Source organism: Drosophila navojoa, chromosome 4 (genome assembly GCF_054131105.1).
Source record: "Drosophila navojoa isolate 15081-1374.11 chromosome 4, UAZ_NAV_1.0, whole genome shotgun sequence".
Taxonomy (NCBI): domain Eukaryota; kingdom Metazoa; phylum Arthropoda; class Insecta; order Diptera; family Drosophilidae; genus Drosophila; species Drosophila navojoa.
In genome coordinates this window covers 9,080,943-9,095,185 of record NC_142892.1, presented here as the reverse complement: position 1 = coordinate 9,095,185, position 14,243 = coordinate 9,080,943, and positions in this window count along the sequence as shown.

The following is a 14,243-nucleotide window of genomic DNA, read 5'->3' as shown; positions in this document are numbered from 1 at the left end:
CTCTTTTTTTTCATATACAGTCACAGTCTCAGTCTCTGCTTCTTCTTCGTCTTGGGTGCTACTGGTTTTTTCTTCGCCTTATACAAGACACCAGATTACGCTGCTTGTGTGGGATTGACAAAAAAAAAAAAAAAAAACACCTTTTGTTGCTATAAGACGTCGGCTTCCAGTTAAGCTGCAACCTTCAATTGGAATACCTCTGCAGTTGCCTTTATAACTTTGTCACAATATTTCTATGGCCTTTCTCTGTCTGCGCATACATTTGAATGAGTTGCCAACTACAACAAATTGCTTAGCCATGTGCAAAAGTCGTTTGTCTCGCATTAATTCATCAACTTGGCGTAAGGACTCAAAGAGGAATACCGACACATATGTGGACAAACAAATTTAATAATCAATACAACATTATACAACAACAATAAAAGGAAAACTTGAAATAAATAAGACGAATATTAAAAACTTTTCCTTAGTATCTTATACATTAAAGTAGGCCCCCTTTGCATTCATGCCCTACCTATAAAAATTATTTGGTCTGTTTGTATAACAAATTGCGATTCTCACACATAACTCTGTTTATTAATCATATATCTAGTACTTCTCGAACATGACATAAACAATATATGTAGAAATCACTTGAGTTTCATTTCAGTTTCAGCTGCATTCCCTGAAATTCTTATGATAATTTTAAGCACTGCATTTGTGTTAACAACAAGTGTTAATTAAATATACAGGTGGACTGAACTTTATAAACAAATATGACGATAATGACATGTTATTAAAGGCCGCCAAGGCAGGAATTCCAGACAATGCTGGGATCGTAACACAAATGATTTCGCCTCAGTTCAGCTCAGAAGAGTATGTTGCGCAAAATAAAAATGCAAAAATTCAACTTCCGCATTTAGCCGAGTGGAACGACGACCCGAAAAGGTTTTGTCTTGCAGTCAAAGTTTTATTAAGTGTCCGAGAGTCAAGCGAGAAATAAGTCGAGGAGTACTCTAGCTACAAAATATGAATAAATCCAACTAAAAATCAATCTTTATAGGGTTCTGAACAGAGACATGAAATGGAGCTCATTAAAGGAATTAAGCGAGGCGCATTCAGTCTTTAAATTAACATTATGAACATTTATATACATATATAAAGACATAAATAATATACCCTGACACTCTCTCTCTCTCTCTCTTTCGCACTCCATCTCTCCATCTTTTGACAAGATCGTGTTGATGCATCCTTTCAACACAATTACACCTCTCACATACTTTACATATTACACAGATATTTTGACACGTGGAGGAGGCGGAACTGGCAGTCGGTGGGCCTTTGATTCAAATTGTGTTTATGCAGCAAATTAAAAGATCAAAAGACACTCAACTGCATCAGCAGCTACTTAAGCGGACTAAAATAAGAATATTCAATTCGCATAAGGAGACGCCGCGCGTATTCCCATGAATACTACGATGATTATTGCATCCGTATTGCGGTGACAAATGTGACAGAGGAGAGCGAAGATGATTGAGATAGCGGAAAGTGTGAGCTATGCGATGAGAGAATCTCGAGCATTTTAAAAGAAGCTCTGAAATGTTAAATGGGGAATTGATATTTAGAGGAGCTTCATATATGGGAGAGAGGAGCAGAGGAACTTAGAGAGGACTTTGAAGTGTTTAATTGTTAACTGAAGACGGGAAGAGTAAACGAGCTGCAATAAATAGATTCATTCAAGATCTAGTTAGAGAGAGCTCTACAAATATAGAGGTAGCATTTGGGTGCCTTACTATTCATTCACTTCCACATAAACGTACAGAGAGTGCTACTACGAACCGTATATCCGGTCCAAATATAGCTGTAGCGGTTGCTGTAACCATATGTAAGAGTCTAAGCTGACCAAGATGGTTCTGGCTAAATCGTGGTTTTGGTAAGTCGAGTGCATCAGATCGTCTTTAACAACTTGAACATGTGAATCAATAAGGCACTCACATGTGGGTGAGGCGTTGCTACTACACCTACACACACGCAGACATAGATGGAGGGACTGCCTTGCACCTCACAGCGAATGTGTGTGCAACACGCTGTGGCAGAGCTTGCAACGGCAAGCGCGATCTCTGTGGCAGATAAGACACTTGGGATGTTTCTTATTGCATGTCGTGATTGTGTCAGTTTGTGTGTTCCCACTGGCAGCACTTGAAAACGAAAAACAACAACGAAACGCAGAAGGAAAACAACAACAACAACAACAACAACAACAACAGAATCAACAGAAACAACAGAAACAGCAGAAACAGAAACAAAATTAAGCAGCAACCAATCATTGTTAAATATATAATGCTCGCCCGTTTGTTGAAATTGAAAAGTTTTAAATTATCGAGGCGCAGCATCAAAATCAAATCATTCCAATTAAATGTGAATGCAAACGCCTTTTCTTGATGGGCTGCCTGGCCCGTGATATTTATATTTATTTATTTCTTTCTTATTTTTCCTCTTCTTGCATATATTTATATGCACAATCTATATGTGTGTATGTATGTATGTATACCCTATATCAAGTCCGCCATATGTGTTGCACTTCGTGTATCGCGCTTTAAATGTGCAATTTATTTGATTATGCAACAAGCAGATGGACTTTATACGCAAATCGCTCAATTGCTTTGTTTTTAGGTGTTGCTTTTACACTTCTTTTTGAAATGAGGAGAGAATGTGAAAAAAGAGGGGGATTGCGGAAGAGAGAGAGAGAGAGAGAGGGGGGAGCCATAAGAAGGTAAAGCTTGTGAGACAAACAGATAGAAAGAGGATCTGAATATTTGCAAAGAGAGGTATAGTTAGAGAGAGACGGGTGAAACAAATAAGAAAGAGATGGATTGAGGAGAGATAGAAGAAGAGGATAATGAGATAGAATGGGAGAGTGAGAGATGGAGAGAGAAAGAGAAATAGAGAGTGACAGAAAGACAATAGAAAAGGTATATATATGTATATATAATGTAAAGGTAAATGTAAATATGCACATCATATCTCTAATATATCTAGTACAGCCCAATCAAGCTTTCTACTACACCTCCTTCCCCCACAATTCCCATAAAGAAAACGAATCCCCACATGCTGGCTCTTGGCCATCTAGCATACTTAATCGTAATAAATTTCTGCAATTACCTCGTAAGACAAAACATTTTCAACACGTTCCTCTTCACATATTTCGAGCTACTCCATAGATATAATGATTAAGGCGTTGTCCGGTAATCAGGAAAACTGTTGGGCAAACAGGCGAACAGCTCAAACAGCGCAAATATAGATTTCACGCAAACGTGTAGTATAATGAGTTGTACATGCCGCTATATGTTGATTCCACCTAGGGATTCGTTGTATTCGGTTTTGTTGACAGTGATCGCGCCACATGAGATGACGATATGTGTAGACTGAGAGTCGGCATCGTTAAGTGGCTGCTTACCCATATCATCGCGTTGTCTGTCAGAAGAATACTATGCAGAGAGCGAGAGAGGTGTGCGTCAGATGCTTAATTTAAATTACTCACGGGCCACAAGGAGGGCGGCAGATGGGGGAGCCGAGGGCGTGGCTGAGGCAGCAGAAGCAATGCCTGCGAGCCAAGGCAGCAGCAGCAGCAGCAGCAGCAACAGCAGCCGCTCAGCATGAGTAGCTGCGATTTGACACCTCGACTGACAGCTGAAATTGTGGAAAATTATTGAGCGCATTGGAACCCAAGAGGGCGCCCATTAGATGCCAGCATTTTTACCTACAGAAAGAAAGGCAAGACATCGAGTCGAAACGAAACGAAATGGGACGTCTTCATTTTCAAGCGTATTTGGAAGTTGTGAACAAGGGGAATCGCGGCCAGACCTCTAATTTATTCCACATCAAATTGCCGTATAATTAAAATGTTGATACAAAACTGCACTTGGTGCAGTTTTTACGACTTCACAAACAAATAATCATATATTTTGTAACCGAATCTGGCCATCATTTTCAATGCCAGCTAATTGCCTTCTATTGAAATTCTCTGCGAGACAAGAATGGAATTTATGTGTATTCTATAGCCTAGTCTAAACATTGTCATTTGTTTGGGCTAGGTTTTTATGATAATGAGAGAGGCTATATATGTATATATATTTCTAGAGAGGCATACATTTGTTATGGTATATTAGAGTACCAAGGTTAGATCTTTAGTTTCTGTGAGAGCTGTAGAAGTGCAATGCATCCTGCTAGACTCTGATAGGATTACTTGAGATCCACTACTGAAAACATTAAGCATAATCAGAAAACTCTACACAGATCATATCAGCCCCGAGAGAACTGCAACATATTTCAAATTGAAAGCTCTTAAAAAGTATATAAAAACTTATTACCCAAGCTCCAAGACTTGATCAAGTTGTATGTCTGCTGGGCCAACTTCGGACTGCTTCTAATACATTTTCAAAGAGAATTCCCTGGCACGGGGTATTTGGGGGCCTTGCAGAGCTCCATTTATGGTCAGGCAGTACAATATGTTAACAATGATGAATTCAGAACCATGTCTTTTGTCGCCAAAAACATTTACCGCAACGAAATGAACATAAAACTGTCATATTTTCTGATGACTTTATATTTATGAAGGCCAAAAATGTTGATCGTAAAGAAAGGGAAAAAAACCCTGAAGGAAGGAAGACAACAACAACAACAACAACGAGAGGAAACCAAGTTGTTTTTGTGTGTGTTTCGGAATTATTTTATTATGAATTCATATTCAATGGAGCCTGAGTCCTTTGGCTGGGCAACGGCATCGACATCGCCATCGACATCGACATCGACTTCAACATCGTCATCGACTGTCAGAACACACAGGCGGTACGTGCTTTACATTTTAAACGGATGGCCAGTCGTCCTCACTAATTGATCGCTTCCGACCGTGGAGCCCTTCGAGACGATTGTCAAACTGGACCAAATCAAATGAAATGTAATGATGTCCCCTTGTCTGACAGCCCAAACTAGATTATTGCCAGAGTGAAATTGTTATTCGACATTTGTCAACGATTATTGCGATAATATACATGTGCAACAGATTTTTTCTCTTGCCCTGAATTTGCTTTATTAACTGCATAAAATGCAATCAAAAAGGGGAGAGAGAGAGAGACAGAGATCCGAGAGTAGTTTCAAAGAGAAGTTTAAGGTGCAAGAAGAACTAAAATACATTTAAAATGTTGTCTGAAGAGATTGAGCAGGAGAGAGACAGAGAGACAGATATTAAGAGAAAGAAAGCTTATTGAGGACTTGACGTATATTCACATACATCATTTAAAATATAAAATCAATTATAAACTCTTAATTGTCTTTCCTATCTGTCTATCTGCTCACCTTTAGAGGAGAGTCTCTATTGGCAGATAGAATAAACAGTAATCTAATTAAAATACTTGCTGATCCAAACACTATGCTATCAACGATGTAAATAAAATTTACCTCAGCCCAATCTAACCCTACCACGCCGTCAATATCTTGCCTATTTCAACACTCGATGCATTTTGCACTCATATTTGTATCATATGGCTTACATTGTATGGGACAGGGAATAAATAGCCAGCAATACATATTTTGCTGACTGCATATTATAACTGGGTGTATCCAAAATGTGCTGTGGCAGCTACTACGACTACTACTGCCATGAGTGGCTGGCTCAAGCACCACGTGTCTGTTTACACTTCAGTCTGGTCAGATCCGATTTCCTGTTGTATGCCAATGTCGCCGCAATCCGAGCCGCATTCAGTTGACCACTGACGGATTGTTCACTGTTGTTTAACACCGAATTCCGGAACATATTCCTGGAAATTGTTTTTCCCAAGCTTTTATTGTCAGCGGTCCGCTTGACACTCGAGTTATAAAAGTCGCGCAACTGATTGTATTTGATATATTTTTATTAAATTCTACACTTTGAAGAGATGTTCATATGTATGGCTGCCTTATGCAGGCTTGTGTGAATATCACCTATACATATGTGACATGTTAGATTCTCACGCATAAATACATACATATGTATGTTTGTGCTAGGAACTTGAATACCTAATCCTCATTTTTAGCATTTTCAGTCAATCAGAGTTAACTCCATTCAATCTTAATCGAGTCACATACCGGAATGCCTAAGTGCTCCTGCATTAAGCAATGCTTCAATCTCTCAGTTCCTCATTCAGTCAGTCAATCAGTCACTCAAACTAAGCTCATTTCTGAATTATTTTTCAATTTAATGACATTTCAATTCTTCCTATTCCATATAGTACTTTTCATACATGTTTTTATCCACACATAAAACACTTAAAATCTATCCATTTTTTTCTATTTTTTTTTAGGCACGTGTTGCTGTTATAATAAATAACATTTTCTAGCATTAATGTTTTCATACTTGTTTTTTGTACAAATTTAATGCTGTAATACATTGAATTCTATAGCAAAACTTACCCTGCATTACGCCCACATATTGTTCGGCGGGGTTAAGGGCGATGTCTATTCATAAAGTGAAACTATATAAAACGCATTCATACACAATTTTACACACACACACACATAGACACATAGGTGTCCGTGTACAGATGTGTAAAGGATTGTCAGGACGATTGTCGTTGCGCTGCTGGGGAAATGTTTCAAATGAAACAATCTGCGACAAATGTGTAAAGTGTTCTGGCAACCGCCGCACAGCCACCATCAATAAAATCATAACACGCCTCTCACACCACCCCCAGCCCCACTCTTTGAGTTTTGAAAAGTGTTTCAAATATTGTTGTGGAGCAGCAAGGTTTGACGCCAATTTTGAATGAGGCTGGCAGGCAGGGAAAGTTTGGCGTAAAAAGCCTTTTGAAAATAAATCGCTTCAAATCTGAAATGATTATTGACGCTTTTTATGTTTTAATAATGTGTCGGAAATTTATAGAATATTAAGGGTTAAATGTGCCACCCACGTCACAAACACTCGTCGCATTTAACACAATAAAACTTTCGAATTCGTTTTAAAATGTCGCCGGCTGTGCCAAAATTTATAGCATTTTTCTTTATGTAACAGCCGTTCATTGCCCAAGAAATAGAAATGGAAATAGCATTAGAAATTGAAATAGAAAGTGTACTTATGCATAAATATCTCATACCGAGGGTGAGGCTTTTTCCTCTTGCCAGCTGAGAGCTAGAACTTGACTAGCTCATACTCTGTAGGCGAAAGGATTGGGGAGGCGTATTTGAATGTCTTGAATTTATATGGCATGAAAAGGGGCTTTTAATTACAATTGATAAATTATAGATATAAATTGCCTGGAGGTTCGACATAGCTAACAAATATTGAATAAAGTCCAGATTGTGTATTATTATCAATTTCTAGTCTTGGAAATATATAGTCTTGAAAATATAGAGACAATAGTCATTGCCTTGTGTGTTTCACAGCTTTAAGCTATTTCATGCAACAAAAAATATCGAAAATACCGAAAAATACCAAAAAATACTGAAAAAATACTAAAAATACCACAAATATCAAAACTGATACCTTGAAAGCTAAGCTTAAACTAGTATGATCAGAAGCACAAAAGTAAATCTAATTTTCGGATCATTTGTATTAAGATGTGCATTTTACACCTTTAAGTTATTTTATGCCCAACCAATAATTATATTCTAAAAAACCGAAAAATACCAAAAAAAATACCAAATACAAAATATTAAAACTTGATACCCTAAAAGCTAATCTTAAGCTAATATGATTAAAAGACATAAAAGTAAATCTAATTTGCATTAAGATGACTTTCTAATATCCCCCAACCATTCAGTAAAATCCAAATTCCAACAATACGGAAAAATACCAAAAAATACCAAAATACCAAAACTTATGCCCTGAATGCTAAGCTGAACTAGAATGATCAATAGACATCGAATGTAATTTTCAGAGCATTTGTATTAAGGTGAATTTCCTATATCTTTTAAGATTAAGCTTTAAGCCTTAAGCTATTTTTTGCCCAGGCAATTCTAAAAAACCGAAAAAAACAAAAAAATACCGAAAAAATACCAAACAAATATCAACATTTGATACCCCCTAAAAGGTGATCTTAAGCTAGTATGATCAAAGGACATAAAAGTAAATCTAATCTAAAAGTGTTTGCATCTAGATGACTTGTCAATATCAACCATTATTGAAATTCTAAATCTCAAAAATACCAAAAAATACCAAAACCACGAAAACCTATACCCTGAAACCTAAGCTAAAGTAGTATGGTCAAAAGCCACCAACGTGAATATAATTTTCAGAGCATTTGTATTAAGATGAATTTCCTGTCAGCTATTTACAGCTTTAAGCTATTTTATGCCCAGCCATTAATGAAATTCTAAAATACCGAAAAATACCGAAAAAATACCAAAACTGATACCCTGACACCAAAATTTACTATATTTAATTTACTTACTTTATTCAAAGTCAAATGTATAAAATATAAACTTTAAAAACTTCATTCATACGTAAATTCAAAGTGAAACGAGTTTTCCCAACAGCTAGACAAGACATCGCGTACATTATGATATGTGACATATTAGCCAAAGGAAATAAACACATTTATCATTTCTAACCAGGAATCAAGATGGACCACCCGTTGCCATTAAGCAGTCTGAGAGTGAGAGTCGAAGTGAGAGTATGAGGACATCCTGTGTAGTCTGCTGTTTGGCTGCTACCGCTGTGGTCCCGGTCCCCGGTCTCTGGTGCCTGGTGCCGTTCTCGTTCCCGAACACAAACTCTTGTTTTCCTGTCGCAATTGCCACAATATCCTTTATGTCCATCGATATGGCAGACGCGCTTATTGTATTTCGGGCCGTTGTTGTAGTATAAATCCCATATACTGTCAGAGACCGCCAACTGTATTAAAACGAATACAAGAATAATACCCAAGTCATTTATCACTTGGCATATTGTCCAGCTCGATGATTGGCTTTCTCGTTCGCTCTCTCCCTCTCTTTCTCTCATTGTGAACCCATTTCCCGCTTCAGTGGCAACATCTCCTTATTCTAGCTGGGCAGTCCACATGCGTTTCGCACTATAATAATAAATAAATATCGAGCCATGCCCGGCCCGGCCCGGGCACGAGCAGTGGTCCTCGATTGAATAGGATGACCTTTTTGGCTGTCATTTAATTTCGAGCATTGTCTATGCGCTTTGGGAACGGAAACCCCTAATCTAGCCATGATGTTATTTGAAGTGCTATCATACCATCCGATGAGCTATTGAGGCATTGAGGGTTGGTAATGGAATTCCCATTGCCATTCCCATTGCATTGCCGTTGCCATTGGAATTGGAATTGAGCGTTGGCGAATTATTGTTTGAGGTGTTTCCTTTCATTTTTTCTTGTTTTTCTTGCCTGCCTGCCTGACTGCCGGACTGCCGGACTGCCTGCCTGGCTGACTATTTGTATGAAAGAAGTCAAAATATTTACGGTCAGCATTTATCTTCATTTAAGATTCGCCTGCCCGGAAAAACTACAAGCTAAGCACATCCCATGGAACTCTACAAATGACAAGTAATTATATATATTTAATTTATTTCTATTTAGAATTGATTTGAATTAATTATTCATAGCATATCATAAGCTCTATTCATATTAACTTTCAGAAGCGAAACCACATTTATCATATGTATTACTAGAACTTTCCAAGAGAAACGGAGAAATTATAGCCATATACCTTTACCTATATACGTATACAAAGTTCCTGTCAAACCTTATCTCAATTTCACACACTTTAATATTTAAGCTTTTCATCAGCAATTTTGTGTCTGTGATCCCACGGTTTTCCAGTCTCACTAGATTATATTGTATGTTATTCGATGTTGCAAACAAATCCGTAAAACCAACCCCGCAAACATTGATTTACCACAAAAGCGAATTTTGCTGTTAACGTCGACGACAATAATGATGTTGCTAATATTTTGCTGTACTTAAAAGGGATTTCGTGACGGTTTGACTTGCTGTGGGATAATCAAAATTATAATATGACTGATTACTCCAGCCCGAACACCGAAGAGCTCCGCACACGCACATGCACACGCATCCAATGTGAAAAGGACTCGTGTTAATGCAAAAACACATACATACATCATGTATTTGATATTTTAAGGGGTTGCTTTCCTTATCGATGTCACAAAAAATGTTTGCTACGCGCCTCTCAAATGGAAATACCGTGGTGCAAAACATCCGTAAAGCTAACATAAATTGATTGATGATCGCCAAATTGTATCGATTGCATTTGAAAGTAGAGAGTCTTGATCTAGCGTGATTTTAGCGTACTCTAATAGATGGCTGACCATTTAGTATGTTTATATACTTGATCAAAGTGAACGAAAAATCAGGGTAACCTTTAGATAGCCATGTATTCTTATATCAAAAGTTTCCTCAGCTTGTTTCTCTTCACGTGAAATAGAAAAATAGAAAAAGTTTCAGTCTCTGATCGCTTATCGAGTACTTATTCAATTCTATGCGATTCAAGCATCCTTAATAGAGTCCAATACTTCCTTTTCGAATAACAATCAAACTAGCATAAACATGTTGCCTAATTTTGCATAGTAATGAATTTAAATAATATAGTTTCATCAACAACAAAACATTTTGATGATTTACTTCCAGCAACAAGCCAGGCACAGCTGTATCCATAACAAACTCTACAAATAATTCCCATTTAAGATATGCATCTATTAGAGCCATAATGAGCCAAACATAATAGGAGACTTTGTCAAGGCACTCTATTGTATAAATATATACATATGTATGTATATGGTCTATATGGTGGGTCAGTTGGCTGCACTTTGTTGTTATAGGAAAACACGTGTTGACGCAACCGCAAAAGCAAACAGCCCAATACGCCCAACACATGTCTGGGCCGGCTGCAGGGTGTGCTGCTGACTCCTGGCTCCTGGCTGCAGGCTGCTGGCTGCGTGGGAGTGGCTGAGAGCAGCCGTATCGTAAAATTGCATCCGAGGCTGCTGCGTGCTGTCGGGAGCCTGCAGCCTCATTAAAACCGCGAAGGCGTATACGTGGATCTGCCCAATGCAAAATTTCCATATTGAAATTGAATTTTCGCAATGCGTGTTGCGGTTTTGCTAGGGGCAAAGCCCATCGACAGCAGCTGGAGCTGCAGCAGGAGCAGGAGTTGAAGCAGGAGCAGCTGCAAGGATGCGCCAGCTTTAAAGCATATCACTTGTGTAAAATCCGAGTCGCTGACGGTACTGTTATTTTCCACAAATAAAGCAATAGATAACTTTCCGCGGACTGATGGCTGCACATACATACATAAATATTCTGTATGTATGTATGTATGTATATTCACAGCTTGGCTGTGTTAAAAGCTCGGGATAATTTAATTAAAATTGTAAAATATTTGGCGGATTTTGCATAAGCCTGCAAAATCCCATTAATTCAGAAAGCAACCCATTGTTGACCGCAACACAATCAAAATATGCAAATTTATCGCATTAACTCGTGAAACTTCGAATGGCCGGGCCAAAGAAAAGCCCCAATCCAGCTGGTAAACAAATACCAGGAGCTATTTAATTGGTAGAAACGACCAGCAGCTACTACCATAAAAGTTAGCCACAGGGAGTGTGCTCTGCCACCACCCGGGCTCAAGATCATCATCATCATCACCGTCATCGTCATCGTCATAGACCCTCGCACAAAGTAACTCGCCTTTCCCAGACACTTCTATTGACCCATTAAACACCCCAATTGAACAGCTTCTGACAGCTCCGAAAGCCAGCTCTGCTCAGCGCGACGTTCTCTATGTTATTTATGGTTCACACCATGGCACAAATATTTTTTTTTTACTTTTACATTTACATTAACTTAAGCTAAATAAGATAGCTGAAAATTGTATTTAATTGGTGTCTTAAGAAAAACACATTATCCTGCGAGATGCGAGTGAGACGAAGTAGAGTTACTTTTGAGCAGATCCATCAGCTATGCATTCAAATTGAATAAGAGGAATATGAGGAAGTAAATAACCACAATGAAATAATATTTAATATTAGCTATACTTTATGAATGGATGAACATGCAAATAACCTATAATAAAAATCTCTTTTATATTTGTTATTCATTGGTTTCATTTATTATTCATTAATATAATTATTTTATATTTTGCTTTTACTCAGCAAGTTAGTATAAATATACAGGATATCTTTCAGCCAATCATTCTTGATTAAAACACATCCATGGTTGCATATCTATATTCAATTAATTAATTATGTAGCCTAGTGTAATTTCTATACACATCCATTTATATAGTATATATTTATGTATATATAAAAAAGAAAAAAAGAAAAAATCAACTGGCTTTTCCAATATTAATGTACTCGTAATATGATATCGACGATTTCTCAAAAACCTGTTCAACTTCTTTAGCGACTATTGAATCTCTCGGCGGCAAACTAGTTTCGTTGGACACATTAAAAATGTTTGCATTATTAAATGGTTAACAAACATGTGTTAGCATTTGTTCAAGTTAATGTTTAGGCATTCAATTATATTATAATGGGATGTAAATGTAATGGGAAAACATCATTAATTTCGCATAGAGTAAATCCTTTCCTCTCCTCTCTTTCTGTGTCTCATTCTCTTTCAGTTTTTTTCTTTCTTTTGATTTTAATGTACGCAAGAGGGAAATAAAATACCATTATTGGCTTTGCAGAACCTTTTTGCCTATTCCTAATCCTTCGATGCGTCTAAATGGAATCAAATCCTCAAAATTGGATTGAAGAGGAACGCCCACTCTGTAGACAATCCAGCTACAGCTACAGCTACAGCTACAGCTACAGCTACAGCTTCGGCTCAGACAGTTACGCATTTATGTTTATTTGGCCGTTCCACGTTCCACCCCCCGGAGCCCAGTCGCCTTCTTAATGTGCCAGCCAAATGCTCAATTGCGGTGTCCCAGGACATGCCAAAGTGAACGGAATAGGGGATTTCCACTCAACTACATTGTGTTCTCAGCCAAAGTGGACTGCCTGATGCTGATGCTGGCTGCTGGCTGCTGAAAATGTAAACAGAGGAAAATGGAGACTCAATTACTTAAACGGTTAGTCCATTGTTCAACATACATAAATTTGCATATTTCTTATTTCTGTTTGTTTCCGTTTAGGTGCGATAGTCAAATATTTTCATTAACATGCAGATTTGCCCGGTAAATTTGGTAAATCAAGACGAGCTGAGTGTATATAGATATGAATATTATTAGACTACCCTAGTACTCTTTTATTTATCAGCCAAGTAACTCTTTGAACTGTTTGAGTTTATTAACTCTAGCAGCATAAGTTCGGTGTAGTGCCTGGCTAATCCCAAGCTTCAGTGCACATCAGCTTTTTGGCTAGTAGGCATCATAATTTATGAAGCTCCTCCACAATTGGTGTGAGCCGCCAAAGCCGTGGTCCCAAAAAAAATAATAAAATAACAAAAACCAAGGAGAAGAAAAGTCGAACAGAAAAAATGACTACGTCATACTGCGCAAACTGTGTCTGACCTGCACAGCAGGCGCTGGCGGAGTTTTGTTCTTATCTTATCCCGCTGTCGTGCCATGGAACAGAATATGTTCTTATTTGTGAAATTGCTTACTTGCGAAGATCTGACTAACTAGTTTCAGCCAGGAATACTCCAACTGCCTCTGCTGCTGCCGCTGCTGCTGCGACTCCGAGTCCAACTGCTGCTGCTGCTGCTGCTGCTGCTGCTGATGATGGTTTAGACCGAGTGGCCTGTCATTGTGGTTATGTTGGGATTGTTAAACAACAATATATGCGGACAAAGAAACAAACAAGGGATTACTTGAAAATCGTTGATGGCTTGGTGCCATACCAATGCCAGTGCCGTCTGGCCAATGCGGACGGACCCCCTGGCGACAAACACAGGCCACATCCGATGTTCTTTCACCTACATAACGTGGTTTGCACTTCCAACATCAAAGTTTACACAACAGCGAACCCGAACATGGCTCACAATCGATCGGCAAACGCATCTCTGATCAGAAGAGTGAAGCTGATTAAACTATGGGAAGCAAAGGTACAGAGAGTATGTATTATGATAAGTATGTAAACTACATCCATCATTCTGTGCCAATGGCAGCAGCAATGACTATCCCTTCTCTTTTAAATAAGTATTTATATTATAATTGATATATTTCCTATTCCTATGTCATTTCCCCATGGTATCTATACAATATCTCACTTTTCGACATCTACAGGAATAATCCTTTTACAATCAAATCCCATTTAGAATCAT